General features: G+C 38.3%; 2 long non-coding RNA genes across 2 annotated transcripts; both read right to left on the bottom strand.

Moving 5' to 3' along the window:
• Positions 1–8,366: 8,366 nt before the first annotated feature.
• LOC134022873 (uncharacterized) lies at positions 8,367–8,969 on the bottom strand. The gene is made up of 3 exons (XR_009930707.1): positions 8,836–8,969; positions 8,655–8,748; positions 8,367–8,470 (listed from the first exon to the last, which is right to left on the bottom strand). It is a non-coding gene; the product is annotated as an uncharacterized LOC134022873 (long non-coding RNA).
• Positions 8,970–16,144: 7,175 nt separating this feature from the next.
• On the bottom strand, positions 16,145–20,148 carry LOC134022804 (uncharacterized). Its single transcript, XR_009930684.1, has 3 exons — positions 20,111–20,148; positions 18,123–18,200; positions 16,145–16,488 (listed from the first exon to the last, which is right to left on the bottom strand). It is a non-coding gene; the product is annotated as an uncharacterized LOC134022804 (long non-coding RNA).
• Between the last annotated feature and the right edge of the window lie 320 nt (positions 20,149–20,468).

Genomic DNA, 20,468 nt, shown 5'->3' with positions numbered 1-20,468 from the left:
TGGCCTACTACAATTGTAAACATCCTTTGGCCTTCCCATGCTGGGAAGAAAACTACAGTTTTTCTTTGATTAAACGTTGACCTTGAATAAACGCTGCACCAAAAATGAACATTGTGTAATAAATGGCACCTTCGATTAAACGCCTCCCCCAAAAAATCAGAAAACGGTTATTTAATTGGTTAAATTAAAACACAGTATTTATTACACAAGTAATTTACAAGTGTAGCATACTATTATCCCATGAAACACTGGCAGGCACAAGTGTCTTTCTTGCTACAGATTTATTTGAAGCTTTTTCTCCAAATCCACCGTTAAAACTAAACTCACGCTGTAATGAGAAAATAAAGACCACATTAGCTTAATATGAACATGCAATGACATGCGCAGCATGTAAATAACATTCACCAAAGTCAAATACAGACACAAAACAACATACTTTGTTGGCTGCATGCTGTAGCCTACACAAGGGAATAGAGGTTTCCTTAGATTGCTAACAACCTCTATAACAACCTTAAACTTATCACTTAGAGTGAATGTGCATAAAGCTCCAGGACCTGACAACATCCCTGGCTGTGTTCTCAAGGCCTGTGCTCCTGAACTGGCAGAGGTGTTCACTGACATCTTTAACCTCTCCCTGTCGCAGTCTGTCGTCCCCAATAGGTTCAAGGGGGCCACCATCATCCCAGTCTCTAAGAAACCATCAGTGAGCTGTCTCAATGATTACCGCCCTGTTGTGATGAAATGCTTTGAGACGTTAGTCAAAGACCACATTACATCCTGCCTGTCACCTGCATTAGACCCACTCCAGTTTGCATATAGGCCGAACAGGTCTACAGATGATGTTGTAGCTTTGGCCTTGAACACTGCTCTCTTTCACTTGGATCAGAACAACATATACGTGTGGATGCTCTTCATCGACTTCAGCTCCGTTTTCAACACCATAGTACCATCCAGGCTCATCATAAAACTACAGGACCGGAACATAAGTCCTTCCATGTGCAGCTGGACAGGACACAGGCAGTACGGCTAGGTAACATCACCCCACCAGTCTAACACTCAGCACTGGTGCCCCACAGAGTTGTGTGTTAAGCCCACTGTTGTACTCTCTGTTCACCTATGGTTGTGCAGCCACAAAAAGGTCCAACACTATCATTATGTTTGCTGATGACACCACCATTATCGGCTGCATCAAGAATGGTGATGAGTCTGCCTACAGAGCAGAGGTGGCAACAATGACATCCTGGTGTCAGCATAACAGCCTGTTGCTTAATGTAGCAAAAACCAAGGAGTTGATAGTGGACTACAGGCGGCTGCAGGGAGAACATGCACCCATTCACATCGCGGGCACAGCTGTGGAGAGTCAAAAGTTTCAGATTTTTTGGTATCAACATCAGTGAGGATCTGAGCTGGACCACCATATTGGTGTGGTTACAAGGACAGCGAAACAGAGGCTCTTTTTTCAGCGGCGACTGTGGAAATTTGGCATGGACTGCACTATACTGACCAATTTTTACCGGTGCACCATTGAGAGCATACTGACTGGTGGCATTACAACATGGTTTGGCAACAGCACTGCCCAGGACAGGAAGACACTACAAAGAATGGTCAAATCTGCACAGCGTATTACAAGGACTGCATTACCATCCATTCAGGACCTTTACAGCCAGCGGTGCAGGAGAAAGGCCAAGTGGATCATTTCTGACCCTAGTCATCCCTGCCACAGTCTTTTCTCCCTCCTGCCTTCTGGAAGGCGATACAAGAGTATAAGGTCCTGTACCAGCAGATACAGGGATAGTTTTCTCACACATGCCATCAGGATGCTGAACTGTCCTTGAAATATCTTTTTGCACTACAATTTTTCTTATTTTTTCTACCCTTTTTCCCCATTCTTTAGTATTAAATTTTTTTATTCTGCAAGTTGAACGGACATTGAGCACAAAGAATTTCATTACTTATAAATGCTGTTTATGAGTATATGATAATAAACTTGAACTTGAAACTTTTATCAGAGCTTTAAATTGTCTGTGCTTCGCTTGCTGTTAGGTTGTCGACTCTCTCACTCATGAGCGTCCCAAAAGGCCTTCAAAATAAAGTCACGTAATAATTCTGAATACAATTATATAATTCAAAAGACATTGCTTGAAAAAAAATTATACATTATTATAATGCAATTGCGACAATTGCATTCAGGCCTATATATAGTTATACATATTGTATACAATATGGCGAGGTAGCTGACTTAACCATTCCTGAATGTGCTTTTCATCAACACCAAGTTTGCGTGCTATAGATCTGTTGCTGGTGGTGAGTGCTTTCTGCACAGGTTTCTGTTTGAAAGCTAAAGTGTAAATATGTTACGGCATGCTGCGTCAGATTTGTACACAAAGTAGAGACACGCGCGGCATACATTTTACACTGGGCTTTTGTTTGACTTCCTTGTCTATTCTGTGTTTGTCTATGGCTGCACTGCAGCTACAATTCACTGAATCTCTCTTACCAATTAAACGTTGCCCTTGAATGAACGCCACCCTCGAATAAACACTGCACCACAAATGATCATTGTGTAATAAACGCTGCAGCATTTAATCAAAGGTGGCCCCAGCTTGCCCCTTATGGTCTAGGTGCATTGCAAATGAAGACAAGCCTTTTCATTTGGCAGACAGACTGTCTGAAGTTGTCAAATGTCACCACTCATGGAATTCTTCTTGTCCAATAAAAGTAAACCTACTTGATTGAAACAAATTGTTTTGCATACTATTATATTCCAATTATAAACAAACATCAAGAAAAATTGTATATGTACAAAGTTGCTTCCTAATTGCATTCAGTCTTATTTTCATAGCTATTGTGGTGTCAAAGTAGAATAAATACATATGTGTTTTGAGTCAGTGTAATTACATGTGGTGATATGTCCATGTCATTGTTGTGTTGGAAATGTATGTGAATGCTGGGTGGTTGACTATTTGTTATTGTATAATCTGTGTGAGATGTACATTTAGTCATTTAGCAGACATTCTTATCCAGAGCGACTTACAGTAAGTACAGGGACATTCCCCCGAGGCAAGTAGGGTGAAGTGCCTTGCCCAAGGACACAACGTCAGTTGGCATGACCGGGAATCGAACTGGCAACCTTCGGATTACTAGTCCGACTCCCTCACCTCTCAGCCACCTGACTCCTAGATGTAAGCAAGGTAAATATTCTGTGAGGTGCTAAAATAGACAGCAGTTTTAGAATAAACAAATACTTTATTAGCAATGAACAAAATATAAGTTAAGACAAATGTAAGTGTAAAATGAACATGAGTAAAATAAGAACGTATGTTTAAAAATAGGCGGTTTTTAACCTTTTGTAATTTTTTACAATAAGCAAAGAATTTACTAGAAATGAACAAAAATACAAGTTAAAGACAAATGTATAAGTAAAACGAAGATAAGTAAAATGAAGATAAGTAAAAGAACGTATGTTGAAGAATAAGTGTTTTTACACATTGCAAGTTTTAAATCGAAAACACATTTAAAGCGAGAGTAAAATGAATGTGTTTGACAATAGTAAGAAGGCAAAATATGTACATCATGTGATTTACTGTGTAGGGGTTGTGCAATGGAGGGGTGCTGTTAGAAACATGTACAAGGCAAAAATCAAATAAAAACATTTACAAGTATAACAATTATGAAGATTATTAAGATAACAACTGTGAAACAATAGGATTATCAAATGTTAAGGGTATGTTTATGACAAGTGTTGTATGTGAAGATGTATGTTTTGGTGAGTGTAATGCAATAAGTTGTCAGAACTATGTGGTGTGTTGTGTTGATTTACACGTCACTGGTAGAAGGCGTTTCATCCAAAAAAGTCAAGAGGGTCTCATCAGCGATGTCTGTATCTTCTTGAACAGATGCAGAAGCTGTGCAGGGGTGTAGTGTTGAAACAGCATCATCTTTGACATGCACAGTTACTAAGCCTATGGACAGGAAATGTGCAGTGACTGTGATTGGTTCTGTGTCCAGGTAGATGTGCTTCGGTGCCGTGTTTAGGACGACTGTATGATCCATCTTCAATTCTCTTGTAGTGGTGTCATTTAGCTCCAATGTGAGGGTAACATTCCATTGGTGCCGGAGCTTTGGTGTAATATAATGTTGGTTACATGTAGGGCACATGTGGAAAGGTGCACCAGGAGGACAGTTGGGAAGAGGGTGCCTTTTGGGACAGGTGATGGTTGATGTAGTCATGGCTCCAATGATGAGTCCAGTGACTTCTTCTGAGTTGTCCATTACTGGTGCAGCTACACCATGTCTGGGGGGTCGATTGATGGTCTCTGCTGTGGTGGATGGTGATGTGCTGACAGTGATGGTGTTGTTATAGTCCTTAACAGTGACAGGTGAGAGGGTGTACCAGCTGTTTATACTGAGGTCCATGTTGTTCCACGTAGTTAGCAGGATACTGGCAGTGCTGTCGGCGACAGAGTAGGTAGACATCTGTATCTCCCAGCATTCGTGTTGAAGCCAACGGGTGGTGTTGTCTCAGAATGAATTTTGACTTTGATATTAACCTGATACAAGAGGAGAGCATAATTTTAGAAACTGTGAGAACAGATGTAGGCTATGGTAGATGGTAGGTAACTGCAATATATTATTGTGTGTTGTTTCAAAAGTTAATCAAAGAAATGTAAATGTGTGTGTAGCTGAAATGTGCATTGATTAGATATGTTCACACAGTGGCTATGTGGGGTTGAATTATGAGAATGTGTTGTATAGGACTATACAATTAAAGGTGTGATTTTGTATTGGAAAGTTGGAGTAAACATTTACCTGTTGACGATTTCTTGGTTTAGCTAATATTTCAGCTATGGTTATGGTTTTGTTTTCCATTCTGGTGCTTGGTTGTTGGTGAATGAAGTGTAGAGTTGGTATGATGTCCACTGATGTACTGCTTCCAACCAACACAGAGAGCTCTTTGGGGTTGTGCAACGCAGGGCGGAGGGTTGGATTGGTGCGCACAACTGGGCTTCTGAAATAAAAATACAAATTGGATGGATCAGCATTCAGAATATGGTATGGAAATTTGTAGGTAACTACATAGTTAATAATGTATGTCAAAAGCTGGTGCTATGTCTATTAATGGATGGAGAAAGGATTAACATACTTGCTAGTTGCAATATCATTAAAAGCAGAGTGCTGTTGCTTATTGAACACAACGATGTCCCTGTATGTCGTCTCTTCTTGGATCGTTGCCGTGAAGTAAGGTTTTTGCTTCTGGCTCATCTTGATCGGTGAAACATTATGAATGAAGCCTGTGACTTCGGTTTTGGATTTCTTGGTGGGTGTCTGCATCTGAAGTAGACAGGGAAGATAAAAACAGACACAAATATTGGAAAGGTTAGAATAATTTAGGCAACAAGATGACAGCATGCATAACAACACCAATTTGATAAGATTGTGAAGACGATCTGTCGTAGCCTAGGCTAGGGCCATTACAGCAGAAACGTAATTAGCCAGCACAGAATTCTGACGAAGACCCGCGGAATTTAAAATAGAATGCTTTGGTATGAGGCCAATTTTAAATAAACATGTCAACTGATATTACGTGTCTATTCTTGCAAAATATTTAACCTGTAAACAGAGCCCATTGCTATCAGTGTAGGTCTGTGATAGCAATCGAAGGAAGTTTGTCAACCCTGAAACTGATAAGTAACATTCACTTTCGCTGTAGGAAATATTAAAACGTTTGCTAAAGATACAGAGATTCAGGCCTGCCTGAAGAATGGACACGGAAATACGTACAACCAAAATTACATCAATAGACAGGGACTTTTTAGGCGATCTTTAATAGGGTGGATCAATACTTTTTTTTAACATTCAGTGAACATATTCTGCGTCAAACTGTTGTAAAACATCTGCGGTCATCATAACAACAGAACGGTAGATTTTCAGTCTGAATAACCGCAGAAAATGTGAAAGAATCCGCAGAGATTTAGTTTGGGCTTGGTCATTACCGTAGCATAACACAAAAAGGTTGCCCAAACAGATTGTTATCGTAATTACATTGTGTACGTTCAGCTGAATACAAAACTAGGCTATACCTCACATAGGCTATAAGAAGTGTTTAAAAGGCTATTAGAATTCATGGATCTAGGTAGGCTACATCCTAAGCAAACATCTACACAAGGCAAGTTAGGAAGGTGACGATATGGAATCTCATGTCGGTCTAAGTTAACTGGCCTTAACATGAAAATCGCAGTTTAACAGTCTCAATTTGAATAATGGTGCGTGTTACGATGAACGTATAGGGTAGGTCCTACAGACGATTCTAGGCTAAATTATGTGGTGGTCAATGTATGCATTTAGCGGTTAAATGAATTGAATCATAGCTACACATATGGCTTAGGCCTAAAAAGGTTAGCTTACCCAGTTATAATCAATTCAGTACACTAGTTTGAGTAAAATAGCCTGTGGTGGCGTGTAGTGCACTCAAGTTTACATTTAAGTCTTTAAATAGTTCAAATGTTAGCCAAAGATATAGGCTAGTAAATAGTTTAGTTCGAACTTACCGAAGTAGATGGACGAGAAGACATTTTCAAAGTTTTGGAAATGGAAAATGTTTGAGTCGCGCAAGAGAAAGTCTAGAGTTTCAAGTGAATGAACAGACAATTAAAGCGATATGAAGGTAACTGTAGTATTATTGGGGTTTTATTCAGCGCCGTGCATCTGTTTCATTGGTCGGCTGGTGCGCCAGGCATGGGCATTTACATGTAAATGTAGAACTTGTGGAATAGGTGTGTCTCTTCGTTGTGGGCAGAAATGTATAAACGTTGCAATTAGGCTACTAGTTTTCTAAAACTTTAACTAGCCTACTTTAAAACACAAGCACATAGCCTGGGTAATTAGCCCTACTCATTAAAACAATGTTTCTGACAGTTAACAGGAAACTATGCTGTGAACATTAGTTAGCCTAACACCTAACAATTATTTGGCAGTCTATAGCCTACTTTTTACATATCTACATTTGAATATTTCTTATGATTGTTACAATGGCAGAATTGATGCTGTTTACATAAGTGTTTGTTGTGTATTTAATATTATTAAGGAAAGATCAATTTTGGATTAAATAAAATAGATTTACCTATTCAGTGTTGTGAGCAAGAGTGAAAAAGTCAAACACACATTGGGGTGGACAGCTGTGGGACTTTCTGTGTTGGCGTAGGCTATACACAATTAATAAGCAAATTCGAATGTTTTATAAACAAGAGTTCAAATGTTTGTAATTGCATCTGATCGTCAAACCAATGTATACTTGCTCTATGATTCTAGCATTAGCCTCTACTGCCATATAGCCTAGCCTACAACAGTAACGCAATTCCTGGGATGATGAAGGAAGAAAGAAGAAATGGCAGGACTCTAATAATAATTTAAATATAAAAATAATTTGCTAGATAACCCAGTAACGTGGTCCAAAACGGTAGCTGGGTAGCTGGGTTTACGTTTGACAAGCCTGTCTCTGACCGCACCGTTTGCTGTAAAGCCAGGCTATGTTACCCTGTTTAAGCTGTATAATATTGCAATCGAAATGTGCACTAATTCTACAATTTGAAATTCTATTAAAATGCACCTAGGGATCATGTTAGCTGATAGGCTAAGATATTTACCATCGATAAATGTGCCAAATGTCTGTGTGACTTTGCGCTCCTAACTCAGTCATTGACGGTGCACAATAGTACAATTATAGGGACAACATGACATGGATTTCATGAGAAATAGGTTTCGTGGATGTATGGTGTAGGCCTAAGGCAAATGGAATAGATATGGGAAATGGACCGGCCGGGATTTGATATTTTCGGAGCTGCAAGAACACGGTCAACATTGATATTGCCTGTATAATTATACAGTATGATCAGATATTGAGAGACGTGTCCCATAATCATACAGTAGGCTATGATCAAATATTTTAGACTTGTCCCCCTGTTCCCCATATAATTATGCCTATATGGTTGTGAGAAATCAGAATAATATTATTATTTGACTTAGCAACAGTTTAATATCCTAAGGTAGGCCTAAGTCTGCAGTTGAATCACTAATTTCAATGCTTTGTACTCATGGTGAATTACCTTATTTGCTTAGTTTACTGAGTATTGAACATAGTAGTGAATAAACCAATGTTCAAATGTGTATGGAAATGTTTGTCCTCAAACATTTTATGAAAATGAGACAGCCATGCCATTGATCATGAAGTAAAGGATACTCTTCAGATGTCCAAGGGACAATTCCATTCAGCAAGAATGGATGTGTGTGTGTTTGTGTGGGGGCGACTGAATAGATGGACTCACCTCCTTCTTTGTTTGAAAGGCAAGGATGGTTCTTCGTCTCGTTCCCTTTCTATTGTTTCTTTGTATGGGAAGGCAGAGTGGGTGCTTCATCCCTCGTTCTGTTCTATTGTGTGTTTCGTCTGGCCATTTGCAAAGGTGTGACGAGTACACTGCATGGTGTAAATTGACAGACTTTGAGGAGACAGGGAGATTTTTTCAACAATTGTCATCATGGTTGAAACTGTATAGGTATGTACATATGTTTTCTCAGTAAAACAATTTAGTAAGAACAGAATTGTTTTCCCCCAGAGAGAATAATTGTGTAATTGTAATGAGGTAAACCTTATTATTTACCTTATTATTGCTGTTGCTTTAGTGTAGCCAGACGCGGATTCTTGAATGATGGAAGCTGTGGTACTTGAAAAGGTTTGAAGGCCTGAGGTGATTGCTGAAACATTAACATTTTATGAATGGTTTTTTTTACAATGTGGGCTTTATTAAAGTAAAAACTAATGAAATGTGCAATAAATCTTACCTGATGTGGTACTGGGGGTGGGAAAGTATTCAGATGTTGGTGTGGTTGAATGTACCAACATTTTAAAGCACAAGGATTAGTGTGCTGATGGGAAAGGTATTACACATCCCCTGTCGTGTGGGGGACTGGACCTGGTCGACAGTGGACGTTGATCTGTGACAGTCTGCCAAAGATGGATCTAGTCGCCAAGTGGACACCAGTGTGTGTGTATGTGTGTGTGTGTGTGTGTGTGTGTGGTGTGTGTGTCTGGTGTGTGTGTGTGTGTGTGTGTGTGTAGTTGCCAGAAGGTTCTATGGGGAGATAAAATTGCAGAATCACATTTAATGGGTTAAAGTTGCCTAAAACTCATTCCTTACAATGTAGGAAATGCATGTTTTCATGTGTTTTGTATTTCACAGTCCATTCACTATACAAGCTATGACTTTTGTTTTTAAATGCATTGTTTAGCAGATAATTCATAGGTTACTTTATGTGAATAAGTATCGCATTATGGTGACTGTAATATGTTGACAACAATTCAACTGATATTTGAAATTGTACATCTTTTGTGTATACATGATCAATTAAAGTGTTAGCATCAGTGGTTGAAAAGTGAACTAATTGAATGTAATGATGTTGTTCGAATAGTCTTTGTATTGTTTTAGAAGTATGAAGATTATCATTAAAATCCCCCATAATAATTTTTCCTCCAGGAAAAGTATTTATTTCGTCAATGAGATGTAATAAATTGTCTTTGAATAAGTCAACATGGTATGTTTGGGGTCTGTAAAGAACTGCAGCGATTAATTGAAACTGTGGAACGTGGAAGACTAATGATTCTAGATTAGTATTACATGGTGTTTTGACTTCAATGTTTTGGTCAGTCTGACAATATATTCCAACACCACCGTTTGTCTGATGTTTTAAAGTATCGGTGATAATGTTCATTGGACTGTAACAATTGTAACGGCTGTTGTTATAGAAGGTGAAATTAGGTAAAAGTAAATGTTCGGTTGGATAGTTTGGTTGAAGCCACGTTTCAGCCACACAAATGCACTGACACATCAATAAAGTGTTGTTTGCTTGCATGTTGTTAAAATGTGCATTGAGACTTTGAATGTTATGAAAAGCTATTGTGAATAATGGAGGGGTTGAAGGTGAGTTTTTTTAGATGAAGGGAGCCATTGTTGCAAGAACTTCTTTGATGTTGCTGTTACAATAAATCTTTGACTCGTTTAAGTCTTCAATTACTAAGCCTGACAGCGAAGACACACGACTTAAAGCTACATAAGCTTGTCCTGGTGCAAATATCTTTTTCAAGTTTACGACTGCACTTTTCACTGTAAGACCTTGAACTTTGTGAACGGTACAACCCCAGGCTAATTGTATTGGGTACTGACGGCGTATTCCACCATTGTTCGAGACTCTGTCCTCTACAGGTTTAATTATTGTGAGGTTTCGATGAGTATTATTTGCTGTAGTTATTTTAGCTCTTTGCAGTTGTCCAATTTTACTGTCATCAAATTCAACATGTATTTCAGAGGGAAAGTATTTGTCCGTATCAAACATGATTTGGATAACTGTCCCAAAAGCACCATTAACGAGTCCATCTAAAACGTCAATGTTTTTAGTCAGCATGATGCACGCGTGTATACCCAAACTCACACTTGGCTTAAGACAACTATTAAAAACTTTGGTGTGGTGGCCATTCTTTCTTTCCATACGTCCTGTTTTTGGATTACGCTCAAAGTCTTGTGCTTCAATAGTTATAGCATTTGGGCAAATTGAATTGAGCATTTGACAGTTGTAATTGCAAACTTGTTTATTTGTAGCAAAAATTGTGGAGTGCATTCGAGACTTCTCCTGTTTCACATTGCTTCAATATTTCAACGTCGGTAGGCAACATAGGAGTTGATTTTGATTGACACGTATGCGATTTAGCAACTCAGCAAAAGTTGAATCTTTTTGTCTCACAACTTGTGTCAAATGTGCAATTTCAAAGTGATCGTTCCAAATGTTCAGTCCTGGCATATCACTGTACAGAGGTTTCCCTTTCACAGGCGGTAACTGGTAAAAATCTCCCACAGCAACCATACTAACTTTTCCAAACAAAGAATGATCTCCGGATTGTTTTATTTGTCTTAGTCTTCCGTGAATGTATGCAAAGAGTCTGTTGTCTACCATTGATATTTCATCAATGATCAGTAATTGTAAATTGGATAGTTTAGCTCGTAAAGAGTTTATCTTTTCCTCACCCAACGGCTGGTAAGGTAATCGCACATCTGTGCCAATACAAAAAGTGTTGTGTATGGTAGCAGCACCAATGTTATACGCGGCAACGCCAGTAGGAGCTGTTATTAGCACTGTAGTGTCATCAGGGTTTGTACATAGTTGCGCTAAAATTCGAGACAACTCATAATGTATGGCTTTAATCAAATGGCTTTTTCCTGTGCCCGCTCCACCAGTGACAAAAAGGTGTATTTGTTGTGGTTTTCGTCCCCATACTGTTTCTAAACTCCACTGACGTAGTTTGTAAAATATGCGCGCTTGCTCATCATTTAAAGATGTTCCATGCTGCTTCTTTAGTCATGAATGTTTTTCTAACTTCTATGTTACCAGTCATAGGCAAAGTTTCTGTCAGGTCTGGAATATTTTCTGAAATGGGTTGTAAATCAGTTTTATTGTGCATAACCTCCTGGGATTGTAAACATTGAAGGCGTTCCATTTCAGACTGGGGGCAAATCTGTGCCCATGCATCATCCAAATCAACCTGCTGTTCCATAATGAGTTGAGCATCATCTAGTTTGTCAGAATTTTGTTCATACAAGGACCTATTATTCTCAACAATTTCTTTAACTTTGTCTATGTCATCACTGAAGTCACGTACAATTCCAACATTGTAAAAATGGTTTCAACTGACAGTCTTCATAGTGGGGCAAAAACAATTGTAACTGGCTTTGATGATATTTTTCTGGATCTTTTGTGGGTGACAGTCTTGCATATCTAATAACAGCTGGTTCCGTGCGTGTTCTTTTTCTGATGTGGCCAGAATTGTCCTGAAGTTGAACGACACATTCGCTTGGATTAGCTGGGACTTCACTTTGACTCAAGACTCGATATTCCGAGCAAAACGTGGCAAGGCACATGTTTTGAAACAGTGGTGATTGTGGTCTATGTTTATACCTGTCTATCACACTTGTCATCCATATAGTGTTATGTTCATTGTTGTCATTTTGTTTTCTGTCTCGCAATACACTGAGAGGTAAACTCATGCGCATAGGGTGTTCTCCTGTTGGTATGAAAGTTACTTTGCGTGAGCATTCCTTTAAATGCATTCCAGTTAGTCGATATACTGCTTCTTGTGCAGACACTTCTCTATTATGAAGGTAAACACTGCCGAGTGATTTGAATGCAGCTTTGGCATCCAGATTGCCTTTATGTCCTTCTTTTTGTGCACAATCGAGTAACAATCCCATTTCTCTCTCTGCTTTGGATATATAAGAAATAATGTACACTACACAAGAATATGCATCCACAATGTACTGAATATCCATATTGGCATTCCAAGCTCTTAACAGGTCTTTGTTGAATTGGTTAATCCAAATGTCACCGGGCTTTCTTTTTAAAACAACGCTGGTTTTATTGGTTAGTTGTGAATTTGCTATTTCAAAAAGCAATTGTGAAATGCCGATGCTTTCAAACAGTTCCTCTGTCGATTCAAATGTTTGGTCACTATTTAGTAAAGCTGTTCTGACCATTTTCAACATCTTTTCAGCCACGTCTGGTGTCATCAGTTTTCTCAATTCGTCTTCCTCATTCATTGGTTGATGTGATTGTTCTGTATTGCATTGATTTTGTGCATAAGTGACATTCAAGTTTTCTTCAGTGTTATTGTGTTCTTGCATGGGCATTGCAGGGTCACGTAAGTCACTTTGAACTACTTGTGGTTGACTTTTTGCAGGTTGGACAATACGATCAATAAATGTTCGACAAGATGGGGGTCGTGGAAAGTTAAACCGACATTCAGTTTTTTTTTTCCTACAGGTTTTTGAGTGCTTAGTGCTATGTTTTTGCACAGTGTTTACAATCTCACACAGTTCATCATCATCTGATGATGGCAGTTCACAAGATACATATTTGTCAATAAAGTCTACAACTTTCTCATCAGGGTCTTTGTCAATTTGAGGGGCTGATTCCACCCAGAATAATGACAGTGAGGGGAGCCTCTGTTTTGAAATTCTACACGGTAAAAGTAGTCTGATATTTTTCCAATAGGAGTCATGGAGTGGCACAGTAAGAAACTGTGCCATCTGTGGTCAAACATTCTTGCAGCTGTAACTGGGTTTTGTTTCAACAATGCACATTTCTCTGACCAAGTCAGTTCATCAATAGGCACATTTTTATTTTGTTCATGACTGAGTGTTGTTATCATTTCAGGCCAGCGCATGTCAGCTGAGGAAAATGAACAAAACCATGTGGGGATTCCTAGTTGTCGTATCATAGCAAACAGATCTTTTTGTGCAGATTGCCAAAAGGGGGGTTTTCCACGTATAGGTCTTAAGAACTTGTAGCCTTCGTCGTTTTTTAACACTCGTTTTAAAGATTCTGCATCAGTTAACAAATTGGGTTGCTCTTTGTGAGTCAATTCAGTGCCTGAACCTTTGCGCATGGCAATTGAAACATTTGAAAGAACTTGTTGTACTTCTGATATGTACTGGGCATAGAATATGAAGTCTGTGTTTTTAGCAAATCTGCCATCAGCATTCAGTAAACGTGTATTTAAATATTTTGCCAGGGTTATTCTTTCTTTGCGAGGGTCATGAAAAGTAGGAGCTCCCGTGGGGTATAACATAGGAAAACATTTTCCTTCATTTGTAGCATCTTCTAACAGTTTAATGGGATGATTATTCTCAGCAGGGGCAACTGATAACACAGAGTCAAAATGTTGATCCAAAACTTCTTGTGCAATATCTACTGGTTGTAAACATGTGTCTAGAAACATTCCATGTGTTTGTTCAGTGTATGTCAACTCTTCTTCAGGATCATCACTTTCGGAATCATTTTCCGTTTTGTTCTTTTTTCTTTCATTAGAAACGCTTGTTGTATGTATTGACACAGCGTTATCACATATTTCATTGTTCTTATTTAAAAGTCCAACAGTTGCATCAACTTGAGATGGTGTGTTGGTATTATCGCATATTTCCATATGTTCATGATCACTGACTTGCACATCGTTAATTTTGTCCAGAGGGTTAACCCATTCATTATTAATGCTAATGTCATGATACCATTTGTTATTTAACTTTAAGTACTCCAACGCATTATAGACATGGTTTGTATGGACATGTTTATATTCATAATGCCCCTTGTATGTTAATTTGCGTTTTAGTTTAATTCGTAACATTAAATCATTTCCATCATTTCGTGGGAGCATGTTTGTTACTTGATCGACATTAGATGGAACACATACGACAGGTCCATGGCAACCATTTTGTCCGCCCTTTGGTAATGCCAACAGTTTCATAAAAGGAATATGTTTCGCTATTAAGTGTTGCTCAAGTGAATTTAAGCACTGTAGCTGAGAAGGAATGGCTTCCAAATGCAAATTGTTGGCTACACTTTCTTGAGGCATTCTACCAGCACCAATTTTACGGTGACATGTGTGACATATCCACAACTTAGACGATTGAATATGTGCAGTGCAGTTATTATCAGTCTTCATTACAAGTCTGTAAATATGTATCTGTAATGCACTGTTTTGCCAAAGCAGCAACTGTTGGACTGGTTGTGTAGCGATCATGTTTACATTCAATGACTTGCTTTCGAAAAAGCTGGCGATGACAAGCTGAGCAAACAAATCGAGGGCCTTCTTGGACATTTTTTCTAAAGGATTCTATGACAAAATCCATGGAATATGTCAGATTTTTCTTATTGATATATGTTTGCATGCTTTGTGTTTTTACACTGCTTTGAAAGTATGCATCACAATTGTATTTGTTCTTGCTAAATTCTTTAACTTTAGTTTGAAAGTCTTCATCTTTTGTGTACTTTGCCTGACTGTATTCTTGCAGTTTAAAACGGAACTCTTCATTAGTTCTGTACTTATCTCGGCTGGATTGCAATTGTGTTTTTCTGTATTTCTCATTTGTCGCATACAATTTCTTTGCCAACATAATGCGATTTTGTCGGAATTGAATGTCATTCTGATATTTTTGCTTCTTAATGGCTGCTTTATCTTGTGATAGTTGTATTTGACCAATGGCTGTTGTTGATGGCCTTTTCCTCAAATGTACATTACACATTGGTACAGGGTTTTTTGCTTGACACAATGATGCACATGTACCTTCAGAATGTGTATCTGTTACACAAGTTACCAATTCATAATGGTTTCCATTTACATGGTTCAAATATATGGCATCGTCATTCGTTCTTGAAAGACTTTTGTACATGTTCCAGCGGTGTGAATTAAATGTGTAGATGTCAGTATGAAACGAATCTGCTGCCGTCATAATTTCTAATTCAGTGCCCCACGTATTTGCATACATCATTCGTGAAGACTGTATGTATTGTTCTACAGAGGTGTATTCAGCTCTAAGAAACCTTTTAAATGTTTGCTCATTTTTCATTAAGTGTCTTACCACATGTTTGCGTATTTTCATGTGAGGGCTTTCATTGCCGCAAAGTGCCATTGCCAATGACCGGAATAAGCAGTTACCATCCTTTTTAATAGCTTTTGACTCACATGGATAACTTAATACAGTGTTTGGTTGAATTCTGGTCGACACATTATTATTTACAGTTTGCAAATCTAACTGTGAACATAAAGCACTTTGATTAATACATGTTAAGGGATTAACATTATGCAACACATGAGACTTTGGCAAATCACTTACCAAAAGATGAGTGTTTTACCTGATTGCGGTTCTGCACTGACGTATAAAGCTCGTTTCCATTCACAAGAATATTATCAAGGTCACTACTTTGCCACGAGTCTTTCAGTTCATTCATCAACATTGCTGTTAAACTGTTTGTCAGACATTGTACGCCTGCATTTTCTGCAAACATCACATGTCCTTGACGAAAAGATCCTTGTATATACCTGTTATGACAGCTTGGAGGCACGGTGTTGGACAGCTCACCACTGTTCATGTATTCAACAGAGTTTGTTGAATGACTTTTGATAGTTTTAATTTCATCAGGTATTACAATAGTGTACGTTTCAAAGTTTGCAAGATTTGTATCAAGTTTCATTTGAAAGTTTTCAGCGTTGCACAGTTTTGTACAAAAGTTTGCAAGGTTTGTATCAAGTTTTTTTCCTTGATGACTGAGAGTTTCACCGTGAGAACAGTATGCCCCAATGGCTGCACACCTTATAGATTGCAGAGGCAGTGTGAACGATGCTCCACTGGTCCTTGAAAGAGACTGCGATACATTATCACAGCTCACAACAGGCACAGACTGTGAAAGAGAGTCACAGGGCCTAAAGATAGATGACCGAGAGGTCGGAAGAGGAGGAAAATCAGAGTAGGTGAAGCTTGGGGTGGGGGATGAAGATGGGATATCACAAGGGGTAGAGTGGGGATCAGTGGATAGAGAAAAATCAGACAAGGCGCTACATGTTGCAGCAGCAGCCAAGTGATGACGCCCTTTCCGCCAGTTCTTCTTCCTCGGCATCTGAAAAACAGGGAAAAGTTATCAAGTAAGGAAGAATAACTACACATCAGCAGTACCAGTCTTCATAAAGCTACATTGGTATATAGTTTTTCAAGTGTACATTACTGATATTAGCAGTGACATCACACATTTTTTTTTATTATTGCTCATCAAAAATATATGGTTATTTGATATGGGGCAGAGAATAAGTTTACAACTTTTCATACACATTGTAGTGCATAAATAAGTGACAGCAACTTCAAGACAATTTTATTTCATACAATACAAAACGGGAAAACATTTGGAATGCCATGGTCTGTATTTTGTCAATACAGGAACACAGTCCTCCAAGTTTATCATAAGAGGACAATTTTATTGATTAGCATGACATATGAAATTAGTAACATATTTATTAATACATGATTCAAACAGTAACTGTAGCCATCAACATTAAAATAGGTTCAGCATCAATCTGCATTTAACTAAGTAAGTAAGTTTATTTATAAAGCACACTAACACAGCAAAAGCTGACGAGGTGCCGAACAGCACAAAAAAATTATAAAAAAGACACCATAAAATACATTGTAAAAACAAAATACACAGTCAATAACATTTAAATAAGTAAAATCACAACTCAAGAGGTAGTGGGAAACCCTAGTGCATATAGGTGTGTTTTAAGTTTTATTTTAAATACAATGAAGGAGCCTGCCTGATAGAAAGGGGAAGTTGATTCCATTTAAACATTCACAAAAAACAAGCATTAAGGAAATCAAGTGAAGCCTCTGCTCACTGTTAAATGATAAACTGTATTTTGTTGTTATACTTTAACGACCCTACAGTTCACTTCCGAACATACATCTTTAACCCTAACACTTAATGCAAACAGTAGTCAGTTACTGTTACAACCCTCTTTGCCTAACATGGAGGTAATGGCAATGTGTGGAAAATGCACATTCATCACAGGGGAATAACAATGGAATGACGCCAAAGCAAAAGCAAATACCAAAAAGTATCTTATCTAGTAAACACATAAACTTACCTAGACTAAACATACATGGGGTGGCACCATTCCTTACCTAGTGTGTTAACACAGGTTCGCTGTGTGATGGTGTAAGCCCATGAAGGGCAGCTTACCTATTCCAAAGCCCCGTGTGCAGTGAACAAAAACAAACCAACCTAAAGCACAATATCAAAATAACTGCTCTATTAAAAGGGTTCACTATGAAGCAAACCATTCTAACAAAATAATAACATTTACAATGATTTCAACAAGAAGTCTCTCTGACTTGACAACTCTCTAAACAAGCAACTTTCCAAAGCAATCTCTGAAACAGCTGACCAGTGCGGTAATTTTATGTTGACAACTAAACCGCTGATTGGAAGTGCGCGGCTGATTGCCAATCACGAGGTAGGGAGACTGATAGCCAACCGCCAACAAACGCTGACTAGACCATACCTGCATGCAGCGAATAGAAAGAAAGAGGGGAGAAAAGAAAAAACACACAACCACAACTATACAGACTGAATTAGGACATTTTAAACATGGGTCCGTAACAAAGACGTTGTTAAAAATGCTCATTCACATTCATTTTTCTCAATTAATCTTATCACTTAAACACACTGGTTTAGCATTTTTTCCCACAAGGAAGTCTAACCTCAACAGTGGATCCTTGGTCTTCTGGAGCAGATATCCTTTTCTTGGCTGCCCTGGATCTCTTGCTGGAACGTGGCATCTAAAAAACACATAGAAAAACCATCAAAAACTATGAAATGTAACATACCACACTACTGCTTAACAATTTCATAGTCTTACATTATCATAACTTCATACTCAACAGTTCTAGTATACAGACCTTTAAGAAAATATTGAAATGGTTAGGATTCTCAAAACACCAATCTCTGTACTTAAAAAAAATATTTAGACATCCATTATTTACCTTTATTCAATTTACACTGTCTACATTCAAATTTAAGTCTGTAAAATGTAAACAGAGAAACGGACTCGACTATAAATACAAATTAAGACCAATTGAGAACAATTTATCTTGCAAATGGTTTTTACTTTAAATTCATGTTTCATCAAAAGAATCATCACAGTTTAAAACAAATAACCAAACCTTACTGTTAAAATACTGCCAAGCCACTGACTCACATTAGAAAATTAAAACAAATAAATATAGCCTAGAAGATGTACCTGTAGGTCAATTACATAATCAAGAGCATGGAGTAGGAATGGATGGATGACAAAATACCCCGCCGAGCCCAATCCATTAAATATTTCCTACCCATAAGTTAATTTCCTGAAATGCAATAATTCACCAACATTTTGACAATTTCATGCTCCAAACATTGTGGGAACAGTTTGGAGATGGCCCCTTCCTGTTCTAACATGACTATGCAACAGTGCACAAAGCAAGGCCCATAAACACATGGATGAGCGAGATTGGTGTGGACGAACTTGAGTGGCCTGCACACAGTCCTGACCTCAACCCAATACAACACCTTTGGGATGAATTAGAGCAGGGACTGCGAGCCAAACCTTCTTGTTCCACATCAATGTTGGACCTCACAAATGCACTTCTAGAAGAATGGTAAAACATTTCCATAAACCTCTTAAACCTTGTGGAAAGCCTTCCTAGACGAGTTGAAACTATTATAGCTACAAAGGGTGGTCCGACATCATATCCTATGGTTTAAGAATGAGATGTCACTCACGTTCATGAGCGTGTAAAGGCAACCGAGCGAATACTTTGGCAATTTAGTGTATAAAATTGATACAAATATAAAATGTTATCAAGAGATAGGAAATCGTGCAGCATGGTACAAAATGCCGATTACAAACGTATTGTAGGTCTATAGGCTTTCAATGGAACTCCTAAACGATCAAACCATGAACCCAAACAAAGCTAGCAAGCAAAACAACCATGGTACCATTGCTACTTGCTTATGCTAGGTAGCTCTAACTGTGCAGCAAACTAGGCTACCTAGCTACAGTTTCAAAAAGAATAACTTACAATGTGAAGACCGTCAGAAAAACTTGGAACGAACAAACAAAATTACATCAACAATGACATGTAGCTAAAGATAGAATAACCCAACCGTAGGTACGTACAGTACATAAATTTGAAACGCCGTCCACAAAAGCAAAAACTAGCCTTAAGGGTTATAGCTTGCTCGGCATTTGTTTGACCTCCTTGTCTATTTGTTTGTGTATGGCCGCACTGCAACTACAATTCACTGAATCTGTCTTACTAATTAAACGTTGCCTTCGAATAGATGCCGCACCACAAATGATCATTGTGTAATACACGCTGCAGTGTTTAATCGAAAGACACATTTGGAACTCACCGTACTAATTTAAATGACATCAACAATGACATGTAAAAATAGAACAACCCAACCGCATAGTTACGCACAGTATACAAATTTCAAACGCGTCTCACAGAAGCAAGTATAATGTTAAAGATTTTACGACTTGCTAGCCTGTAATACTGTCTGTACAAAGAGATATCCTTAGCTCAGCTAGCCTAGATAGATTAGCTGCTATCCTGTTTACGACAGTATAAAAGTCTTCAAGTTATCATACGAATACAAACGCTAAAATACATGTTTTGTACTGCCATTGTAGGATCTTATTACTCACTGTCAAATGTAACAATGAAAATCTCTGAGGGCTGCAGGAGTTCTCCAACGATAAAATAAAATGGTCGTCTTCTTGTGCGTGTACCAAGCTCGCGCGTGTGTCAAGGGGCTCTAGCCCCTTGTGTGTGTGAGAATGTGGAGCACGCGCGCACAGGAGCAAAGGGAGAGAGGATTTGGGGAAACAGCCCTAGAAATTAGCCAAGCATGCATGTTTCAAATATTCACTAAAAATCGAGTTTTCATGTTACAGTCAACTTTTTCTCAGATTTGTGTACTCAACATTCTCAAGAGTCTTCATATGAACTAGTGATTGAATCAGAGTATCAGTTTTTGGCCGGCGGATGTGTAAAGCATTATTT

This window comes from Osmerus eperlanus, chromosome 1 (assembly GCF_963692335.1).
Source record: "Osmerus eperlanus chromosome 1, fOsmEpe2.1, whole genome shotgun sequence".
Taxonomy (NCBI): Eukaryota; Metazoa; Chordata; class Actinopteri; order Osmeriformes; family Osmeridae; genus Osmerus; species Osmerus eperlanus.
This window is presented reverse-complemented; position numbering and strand designations above follow the sequence as displayed.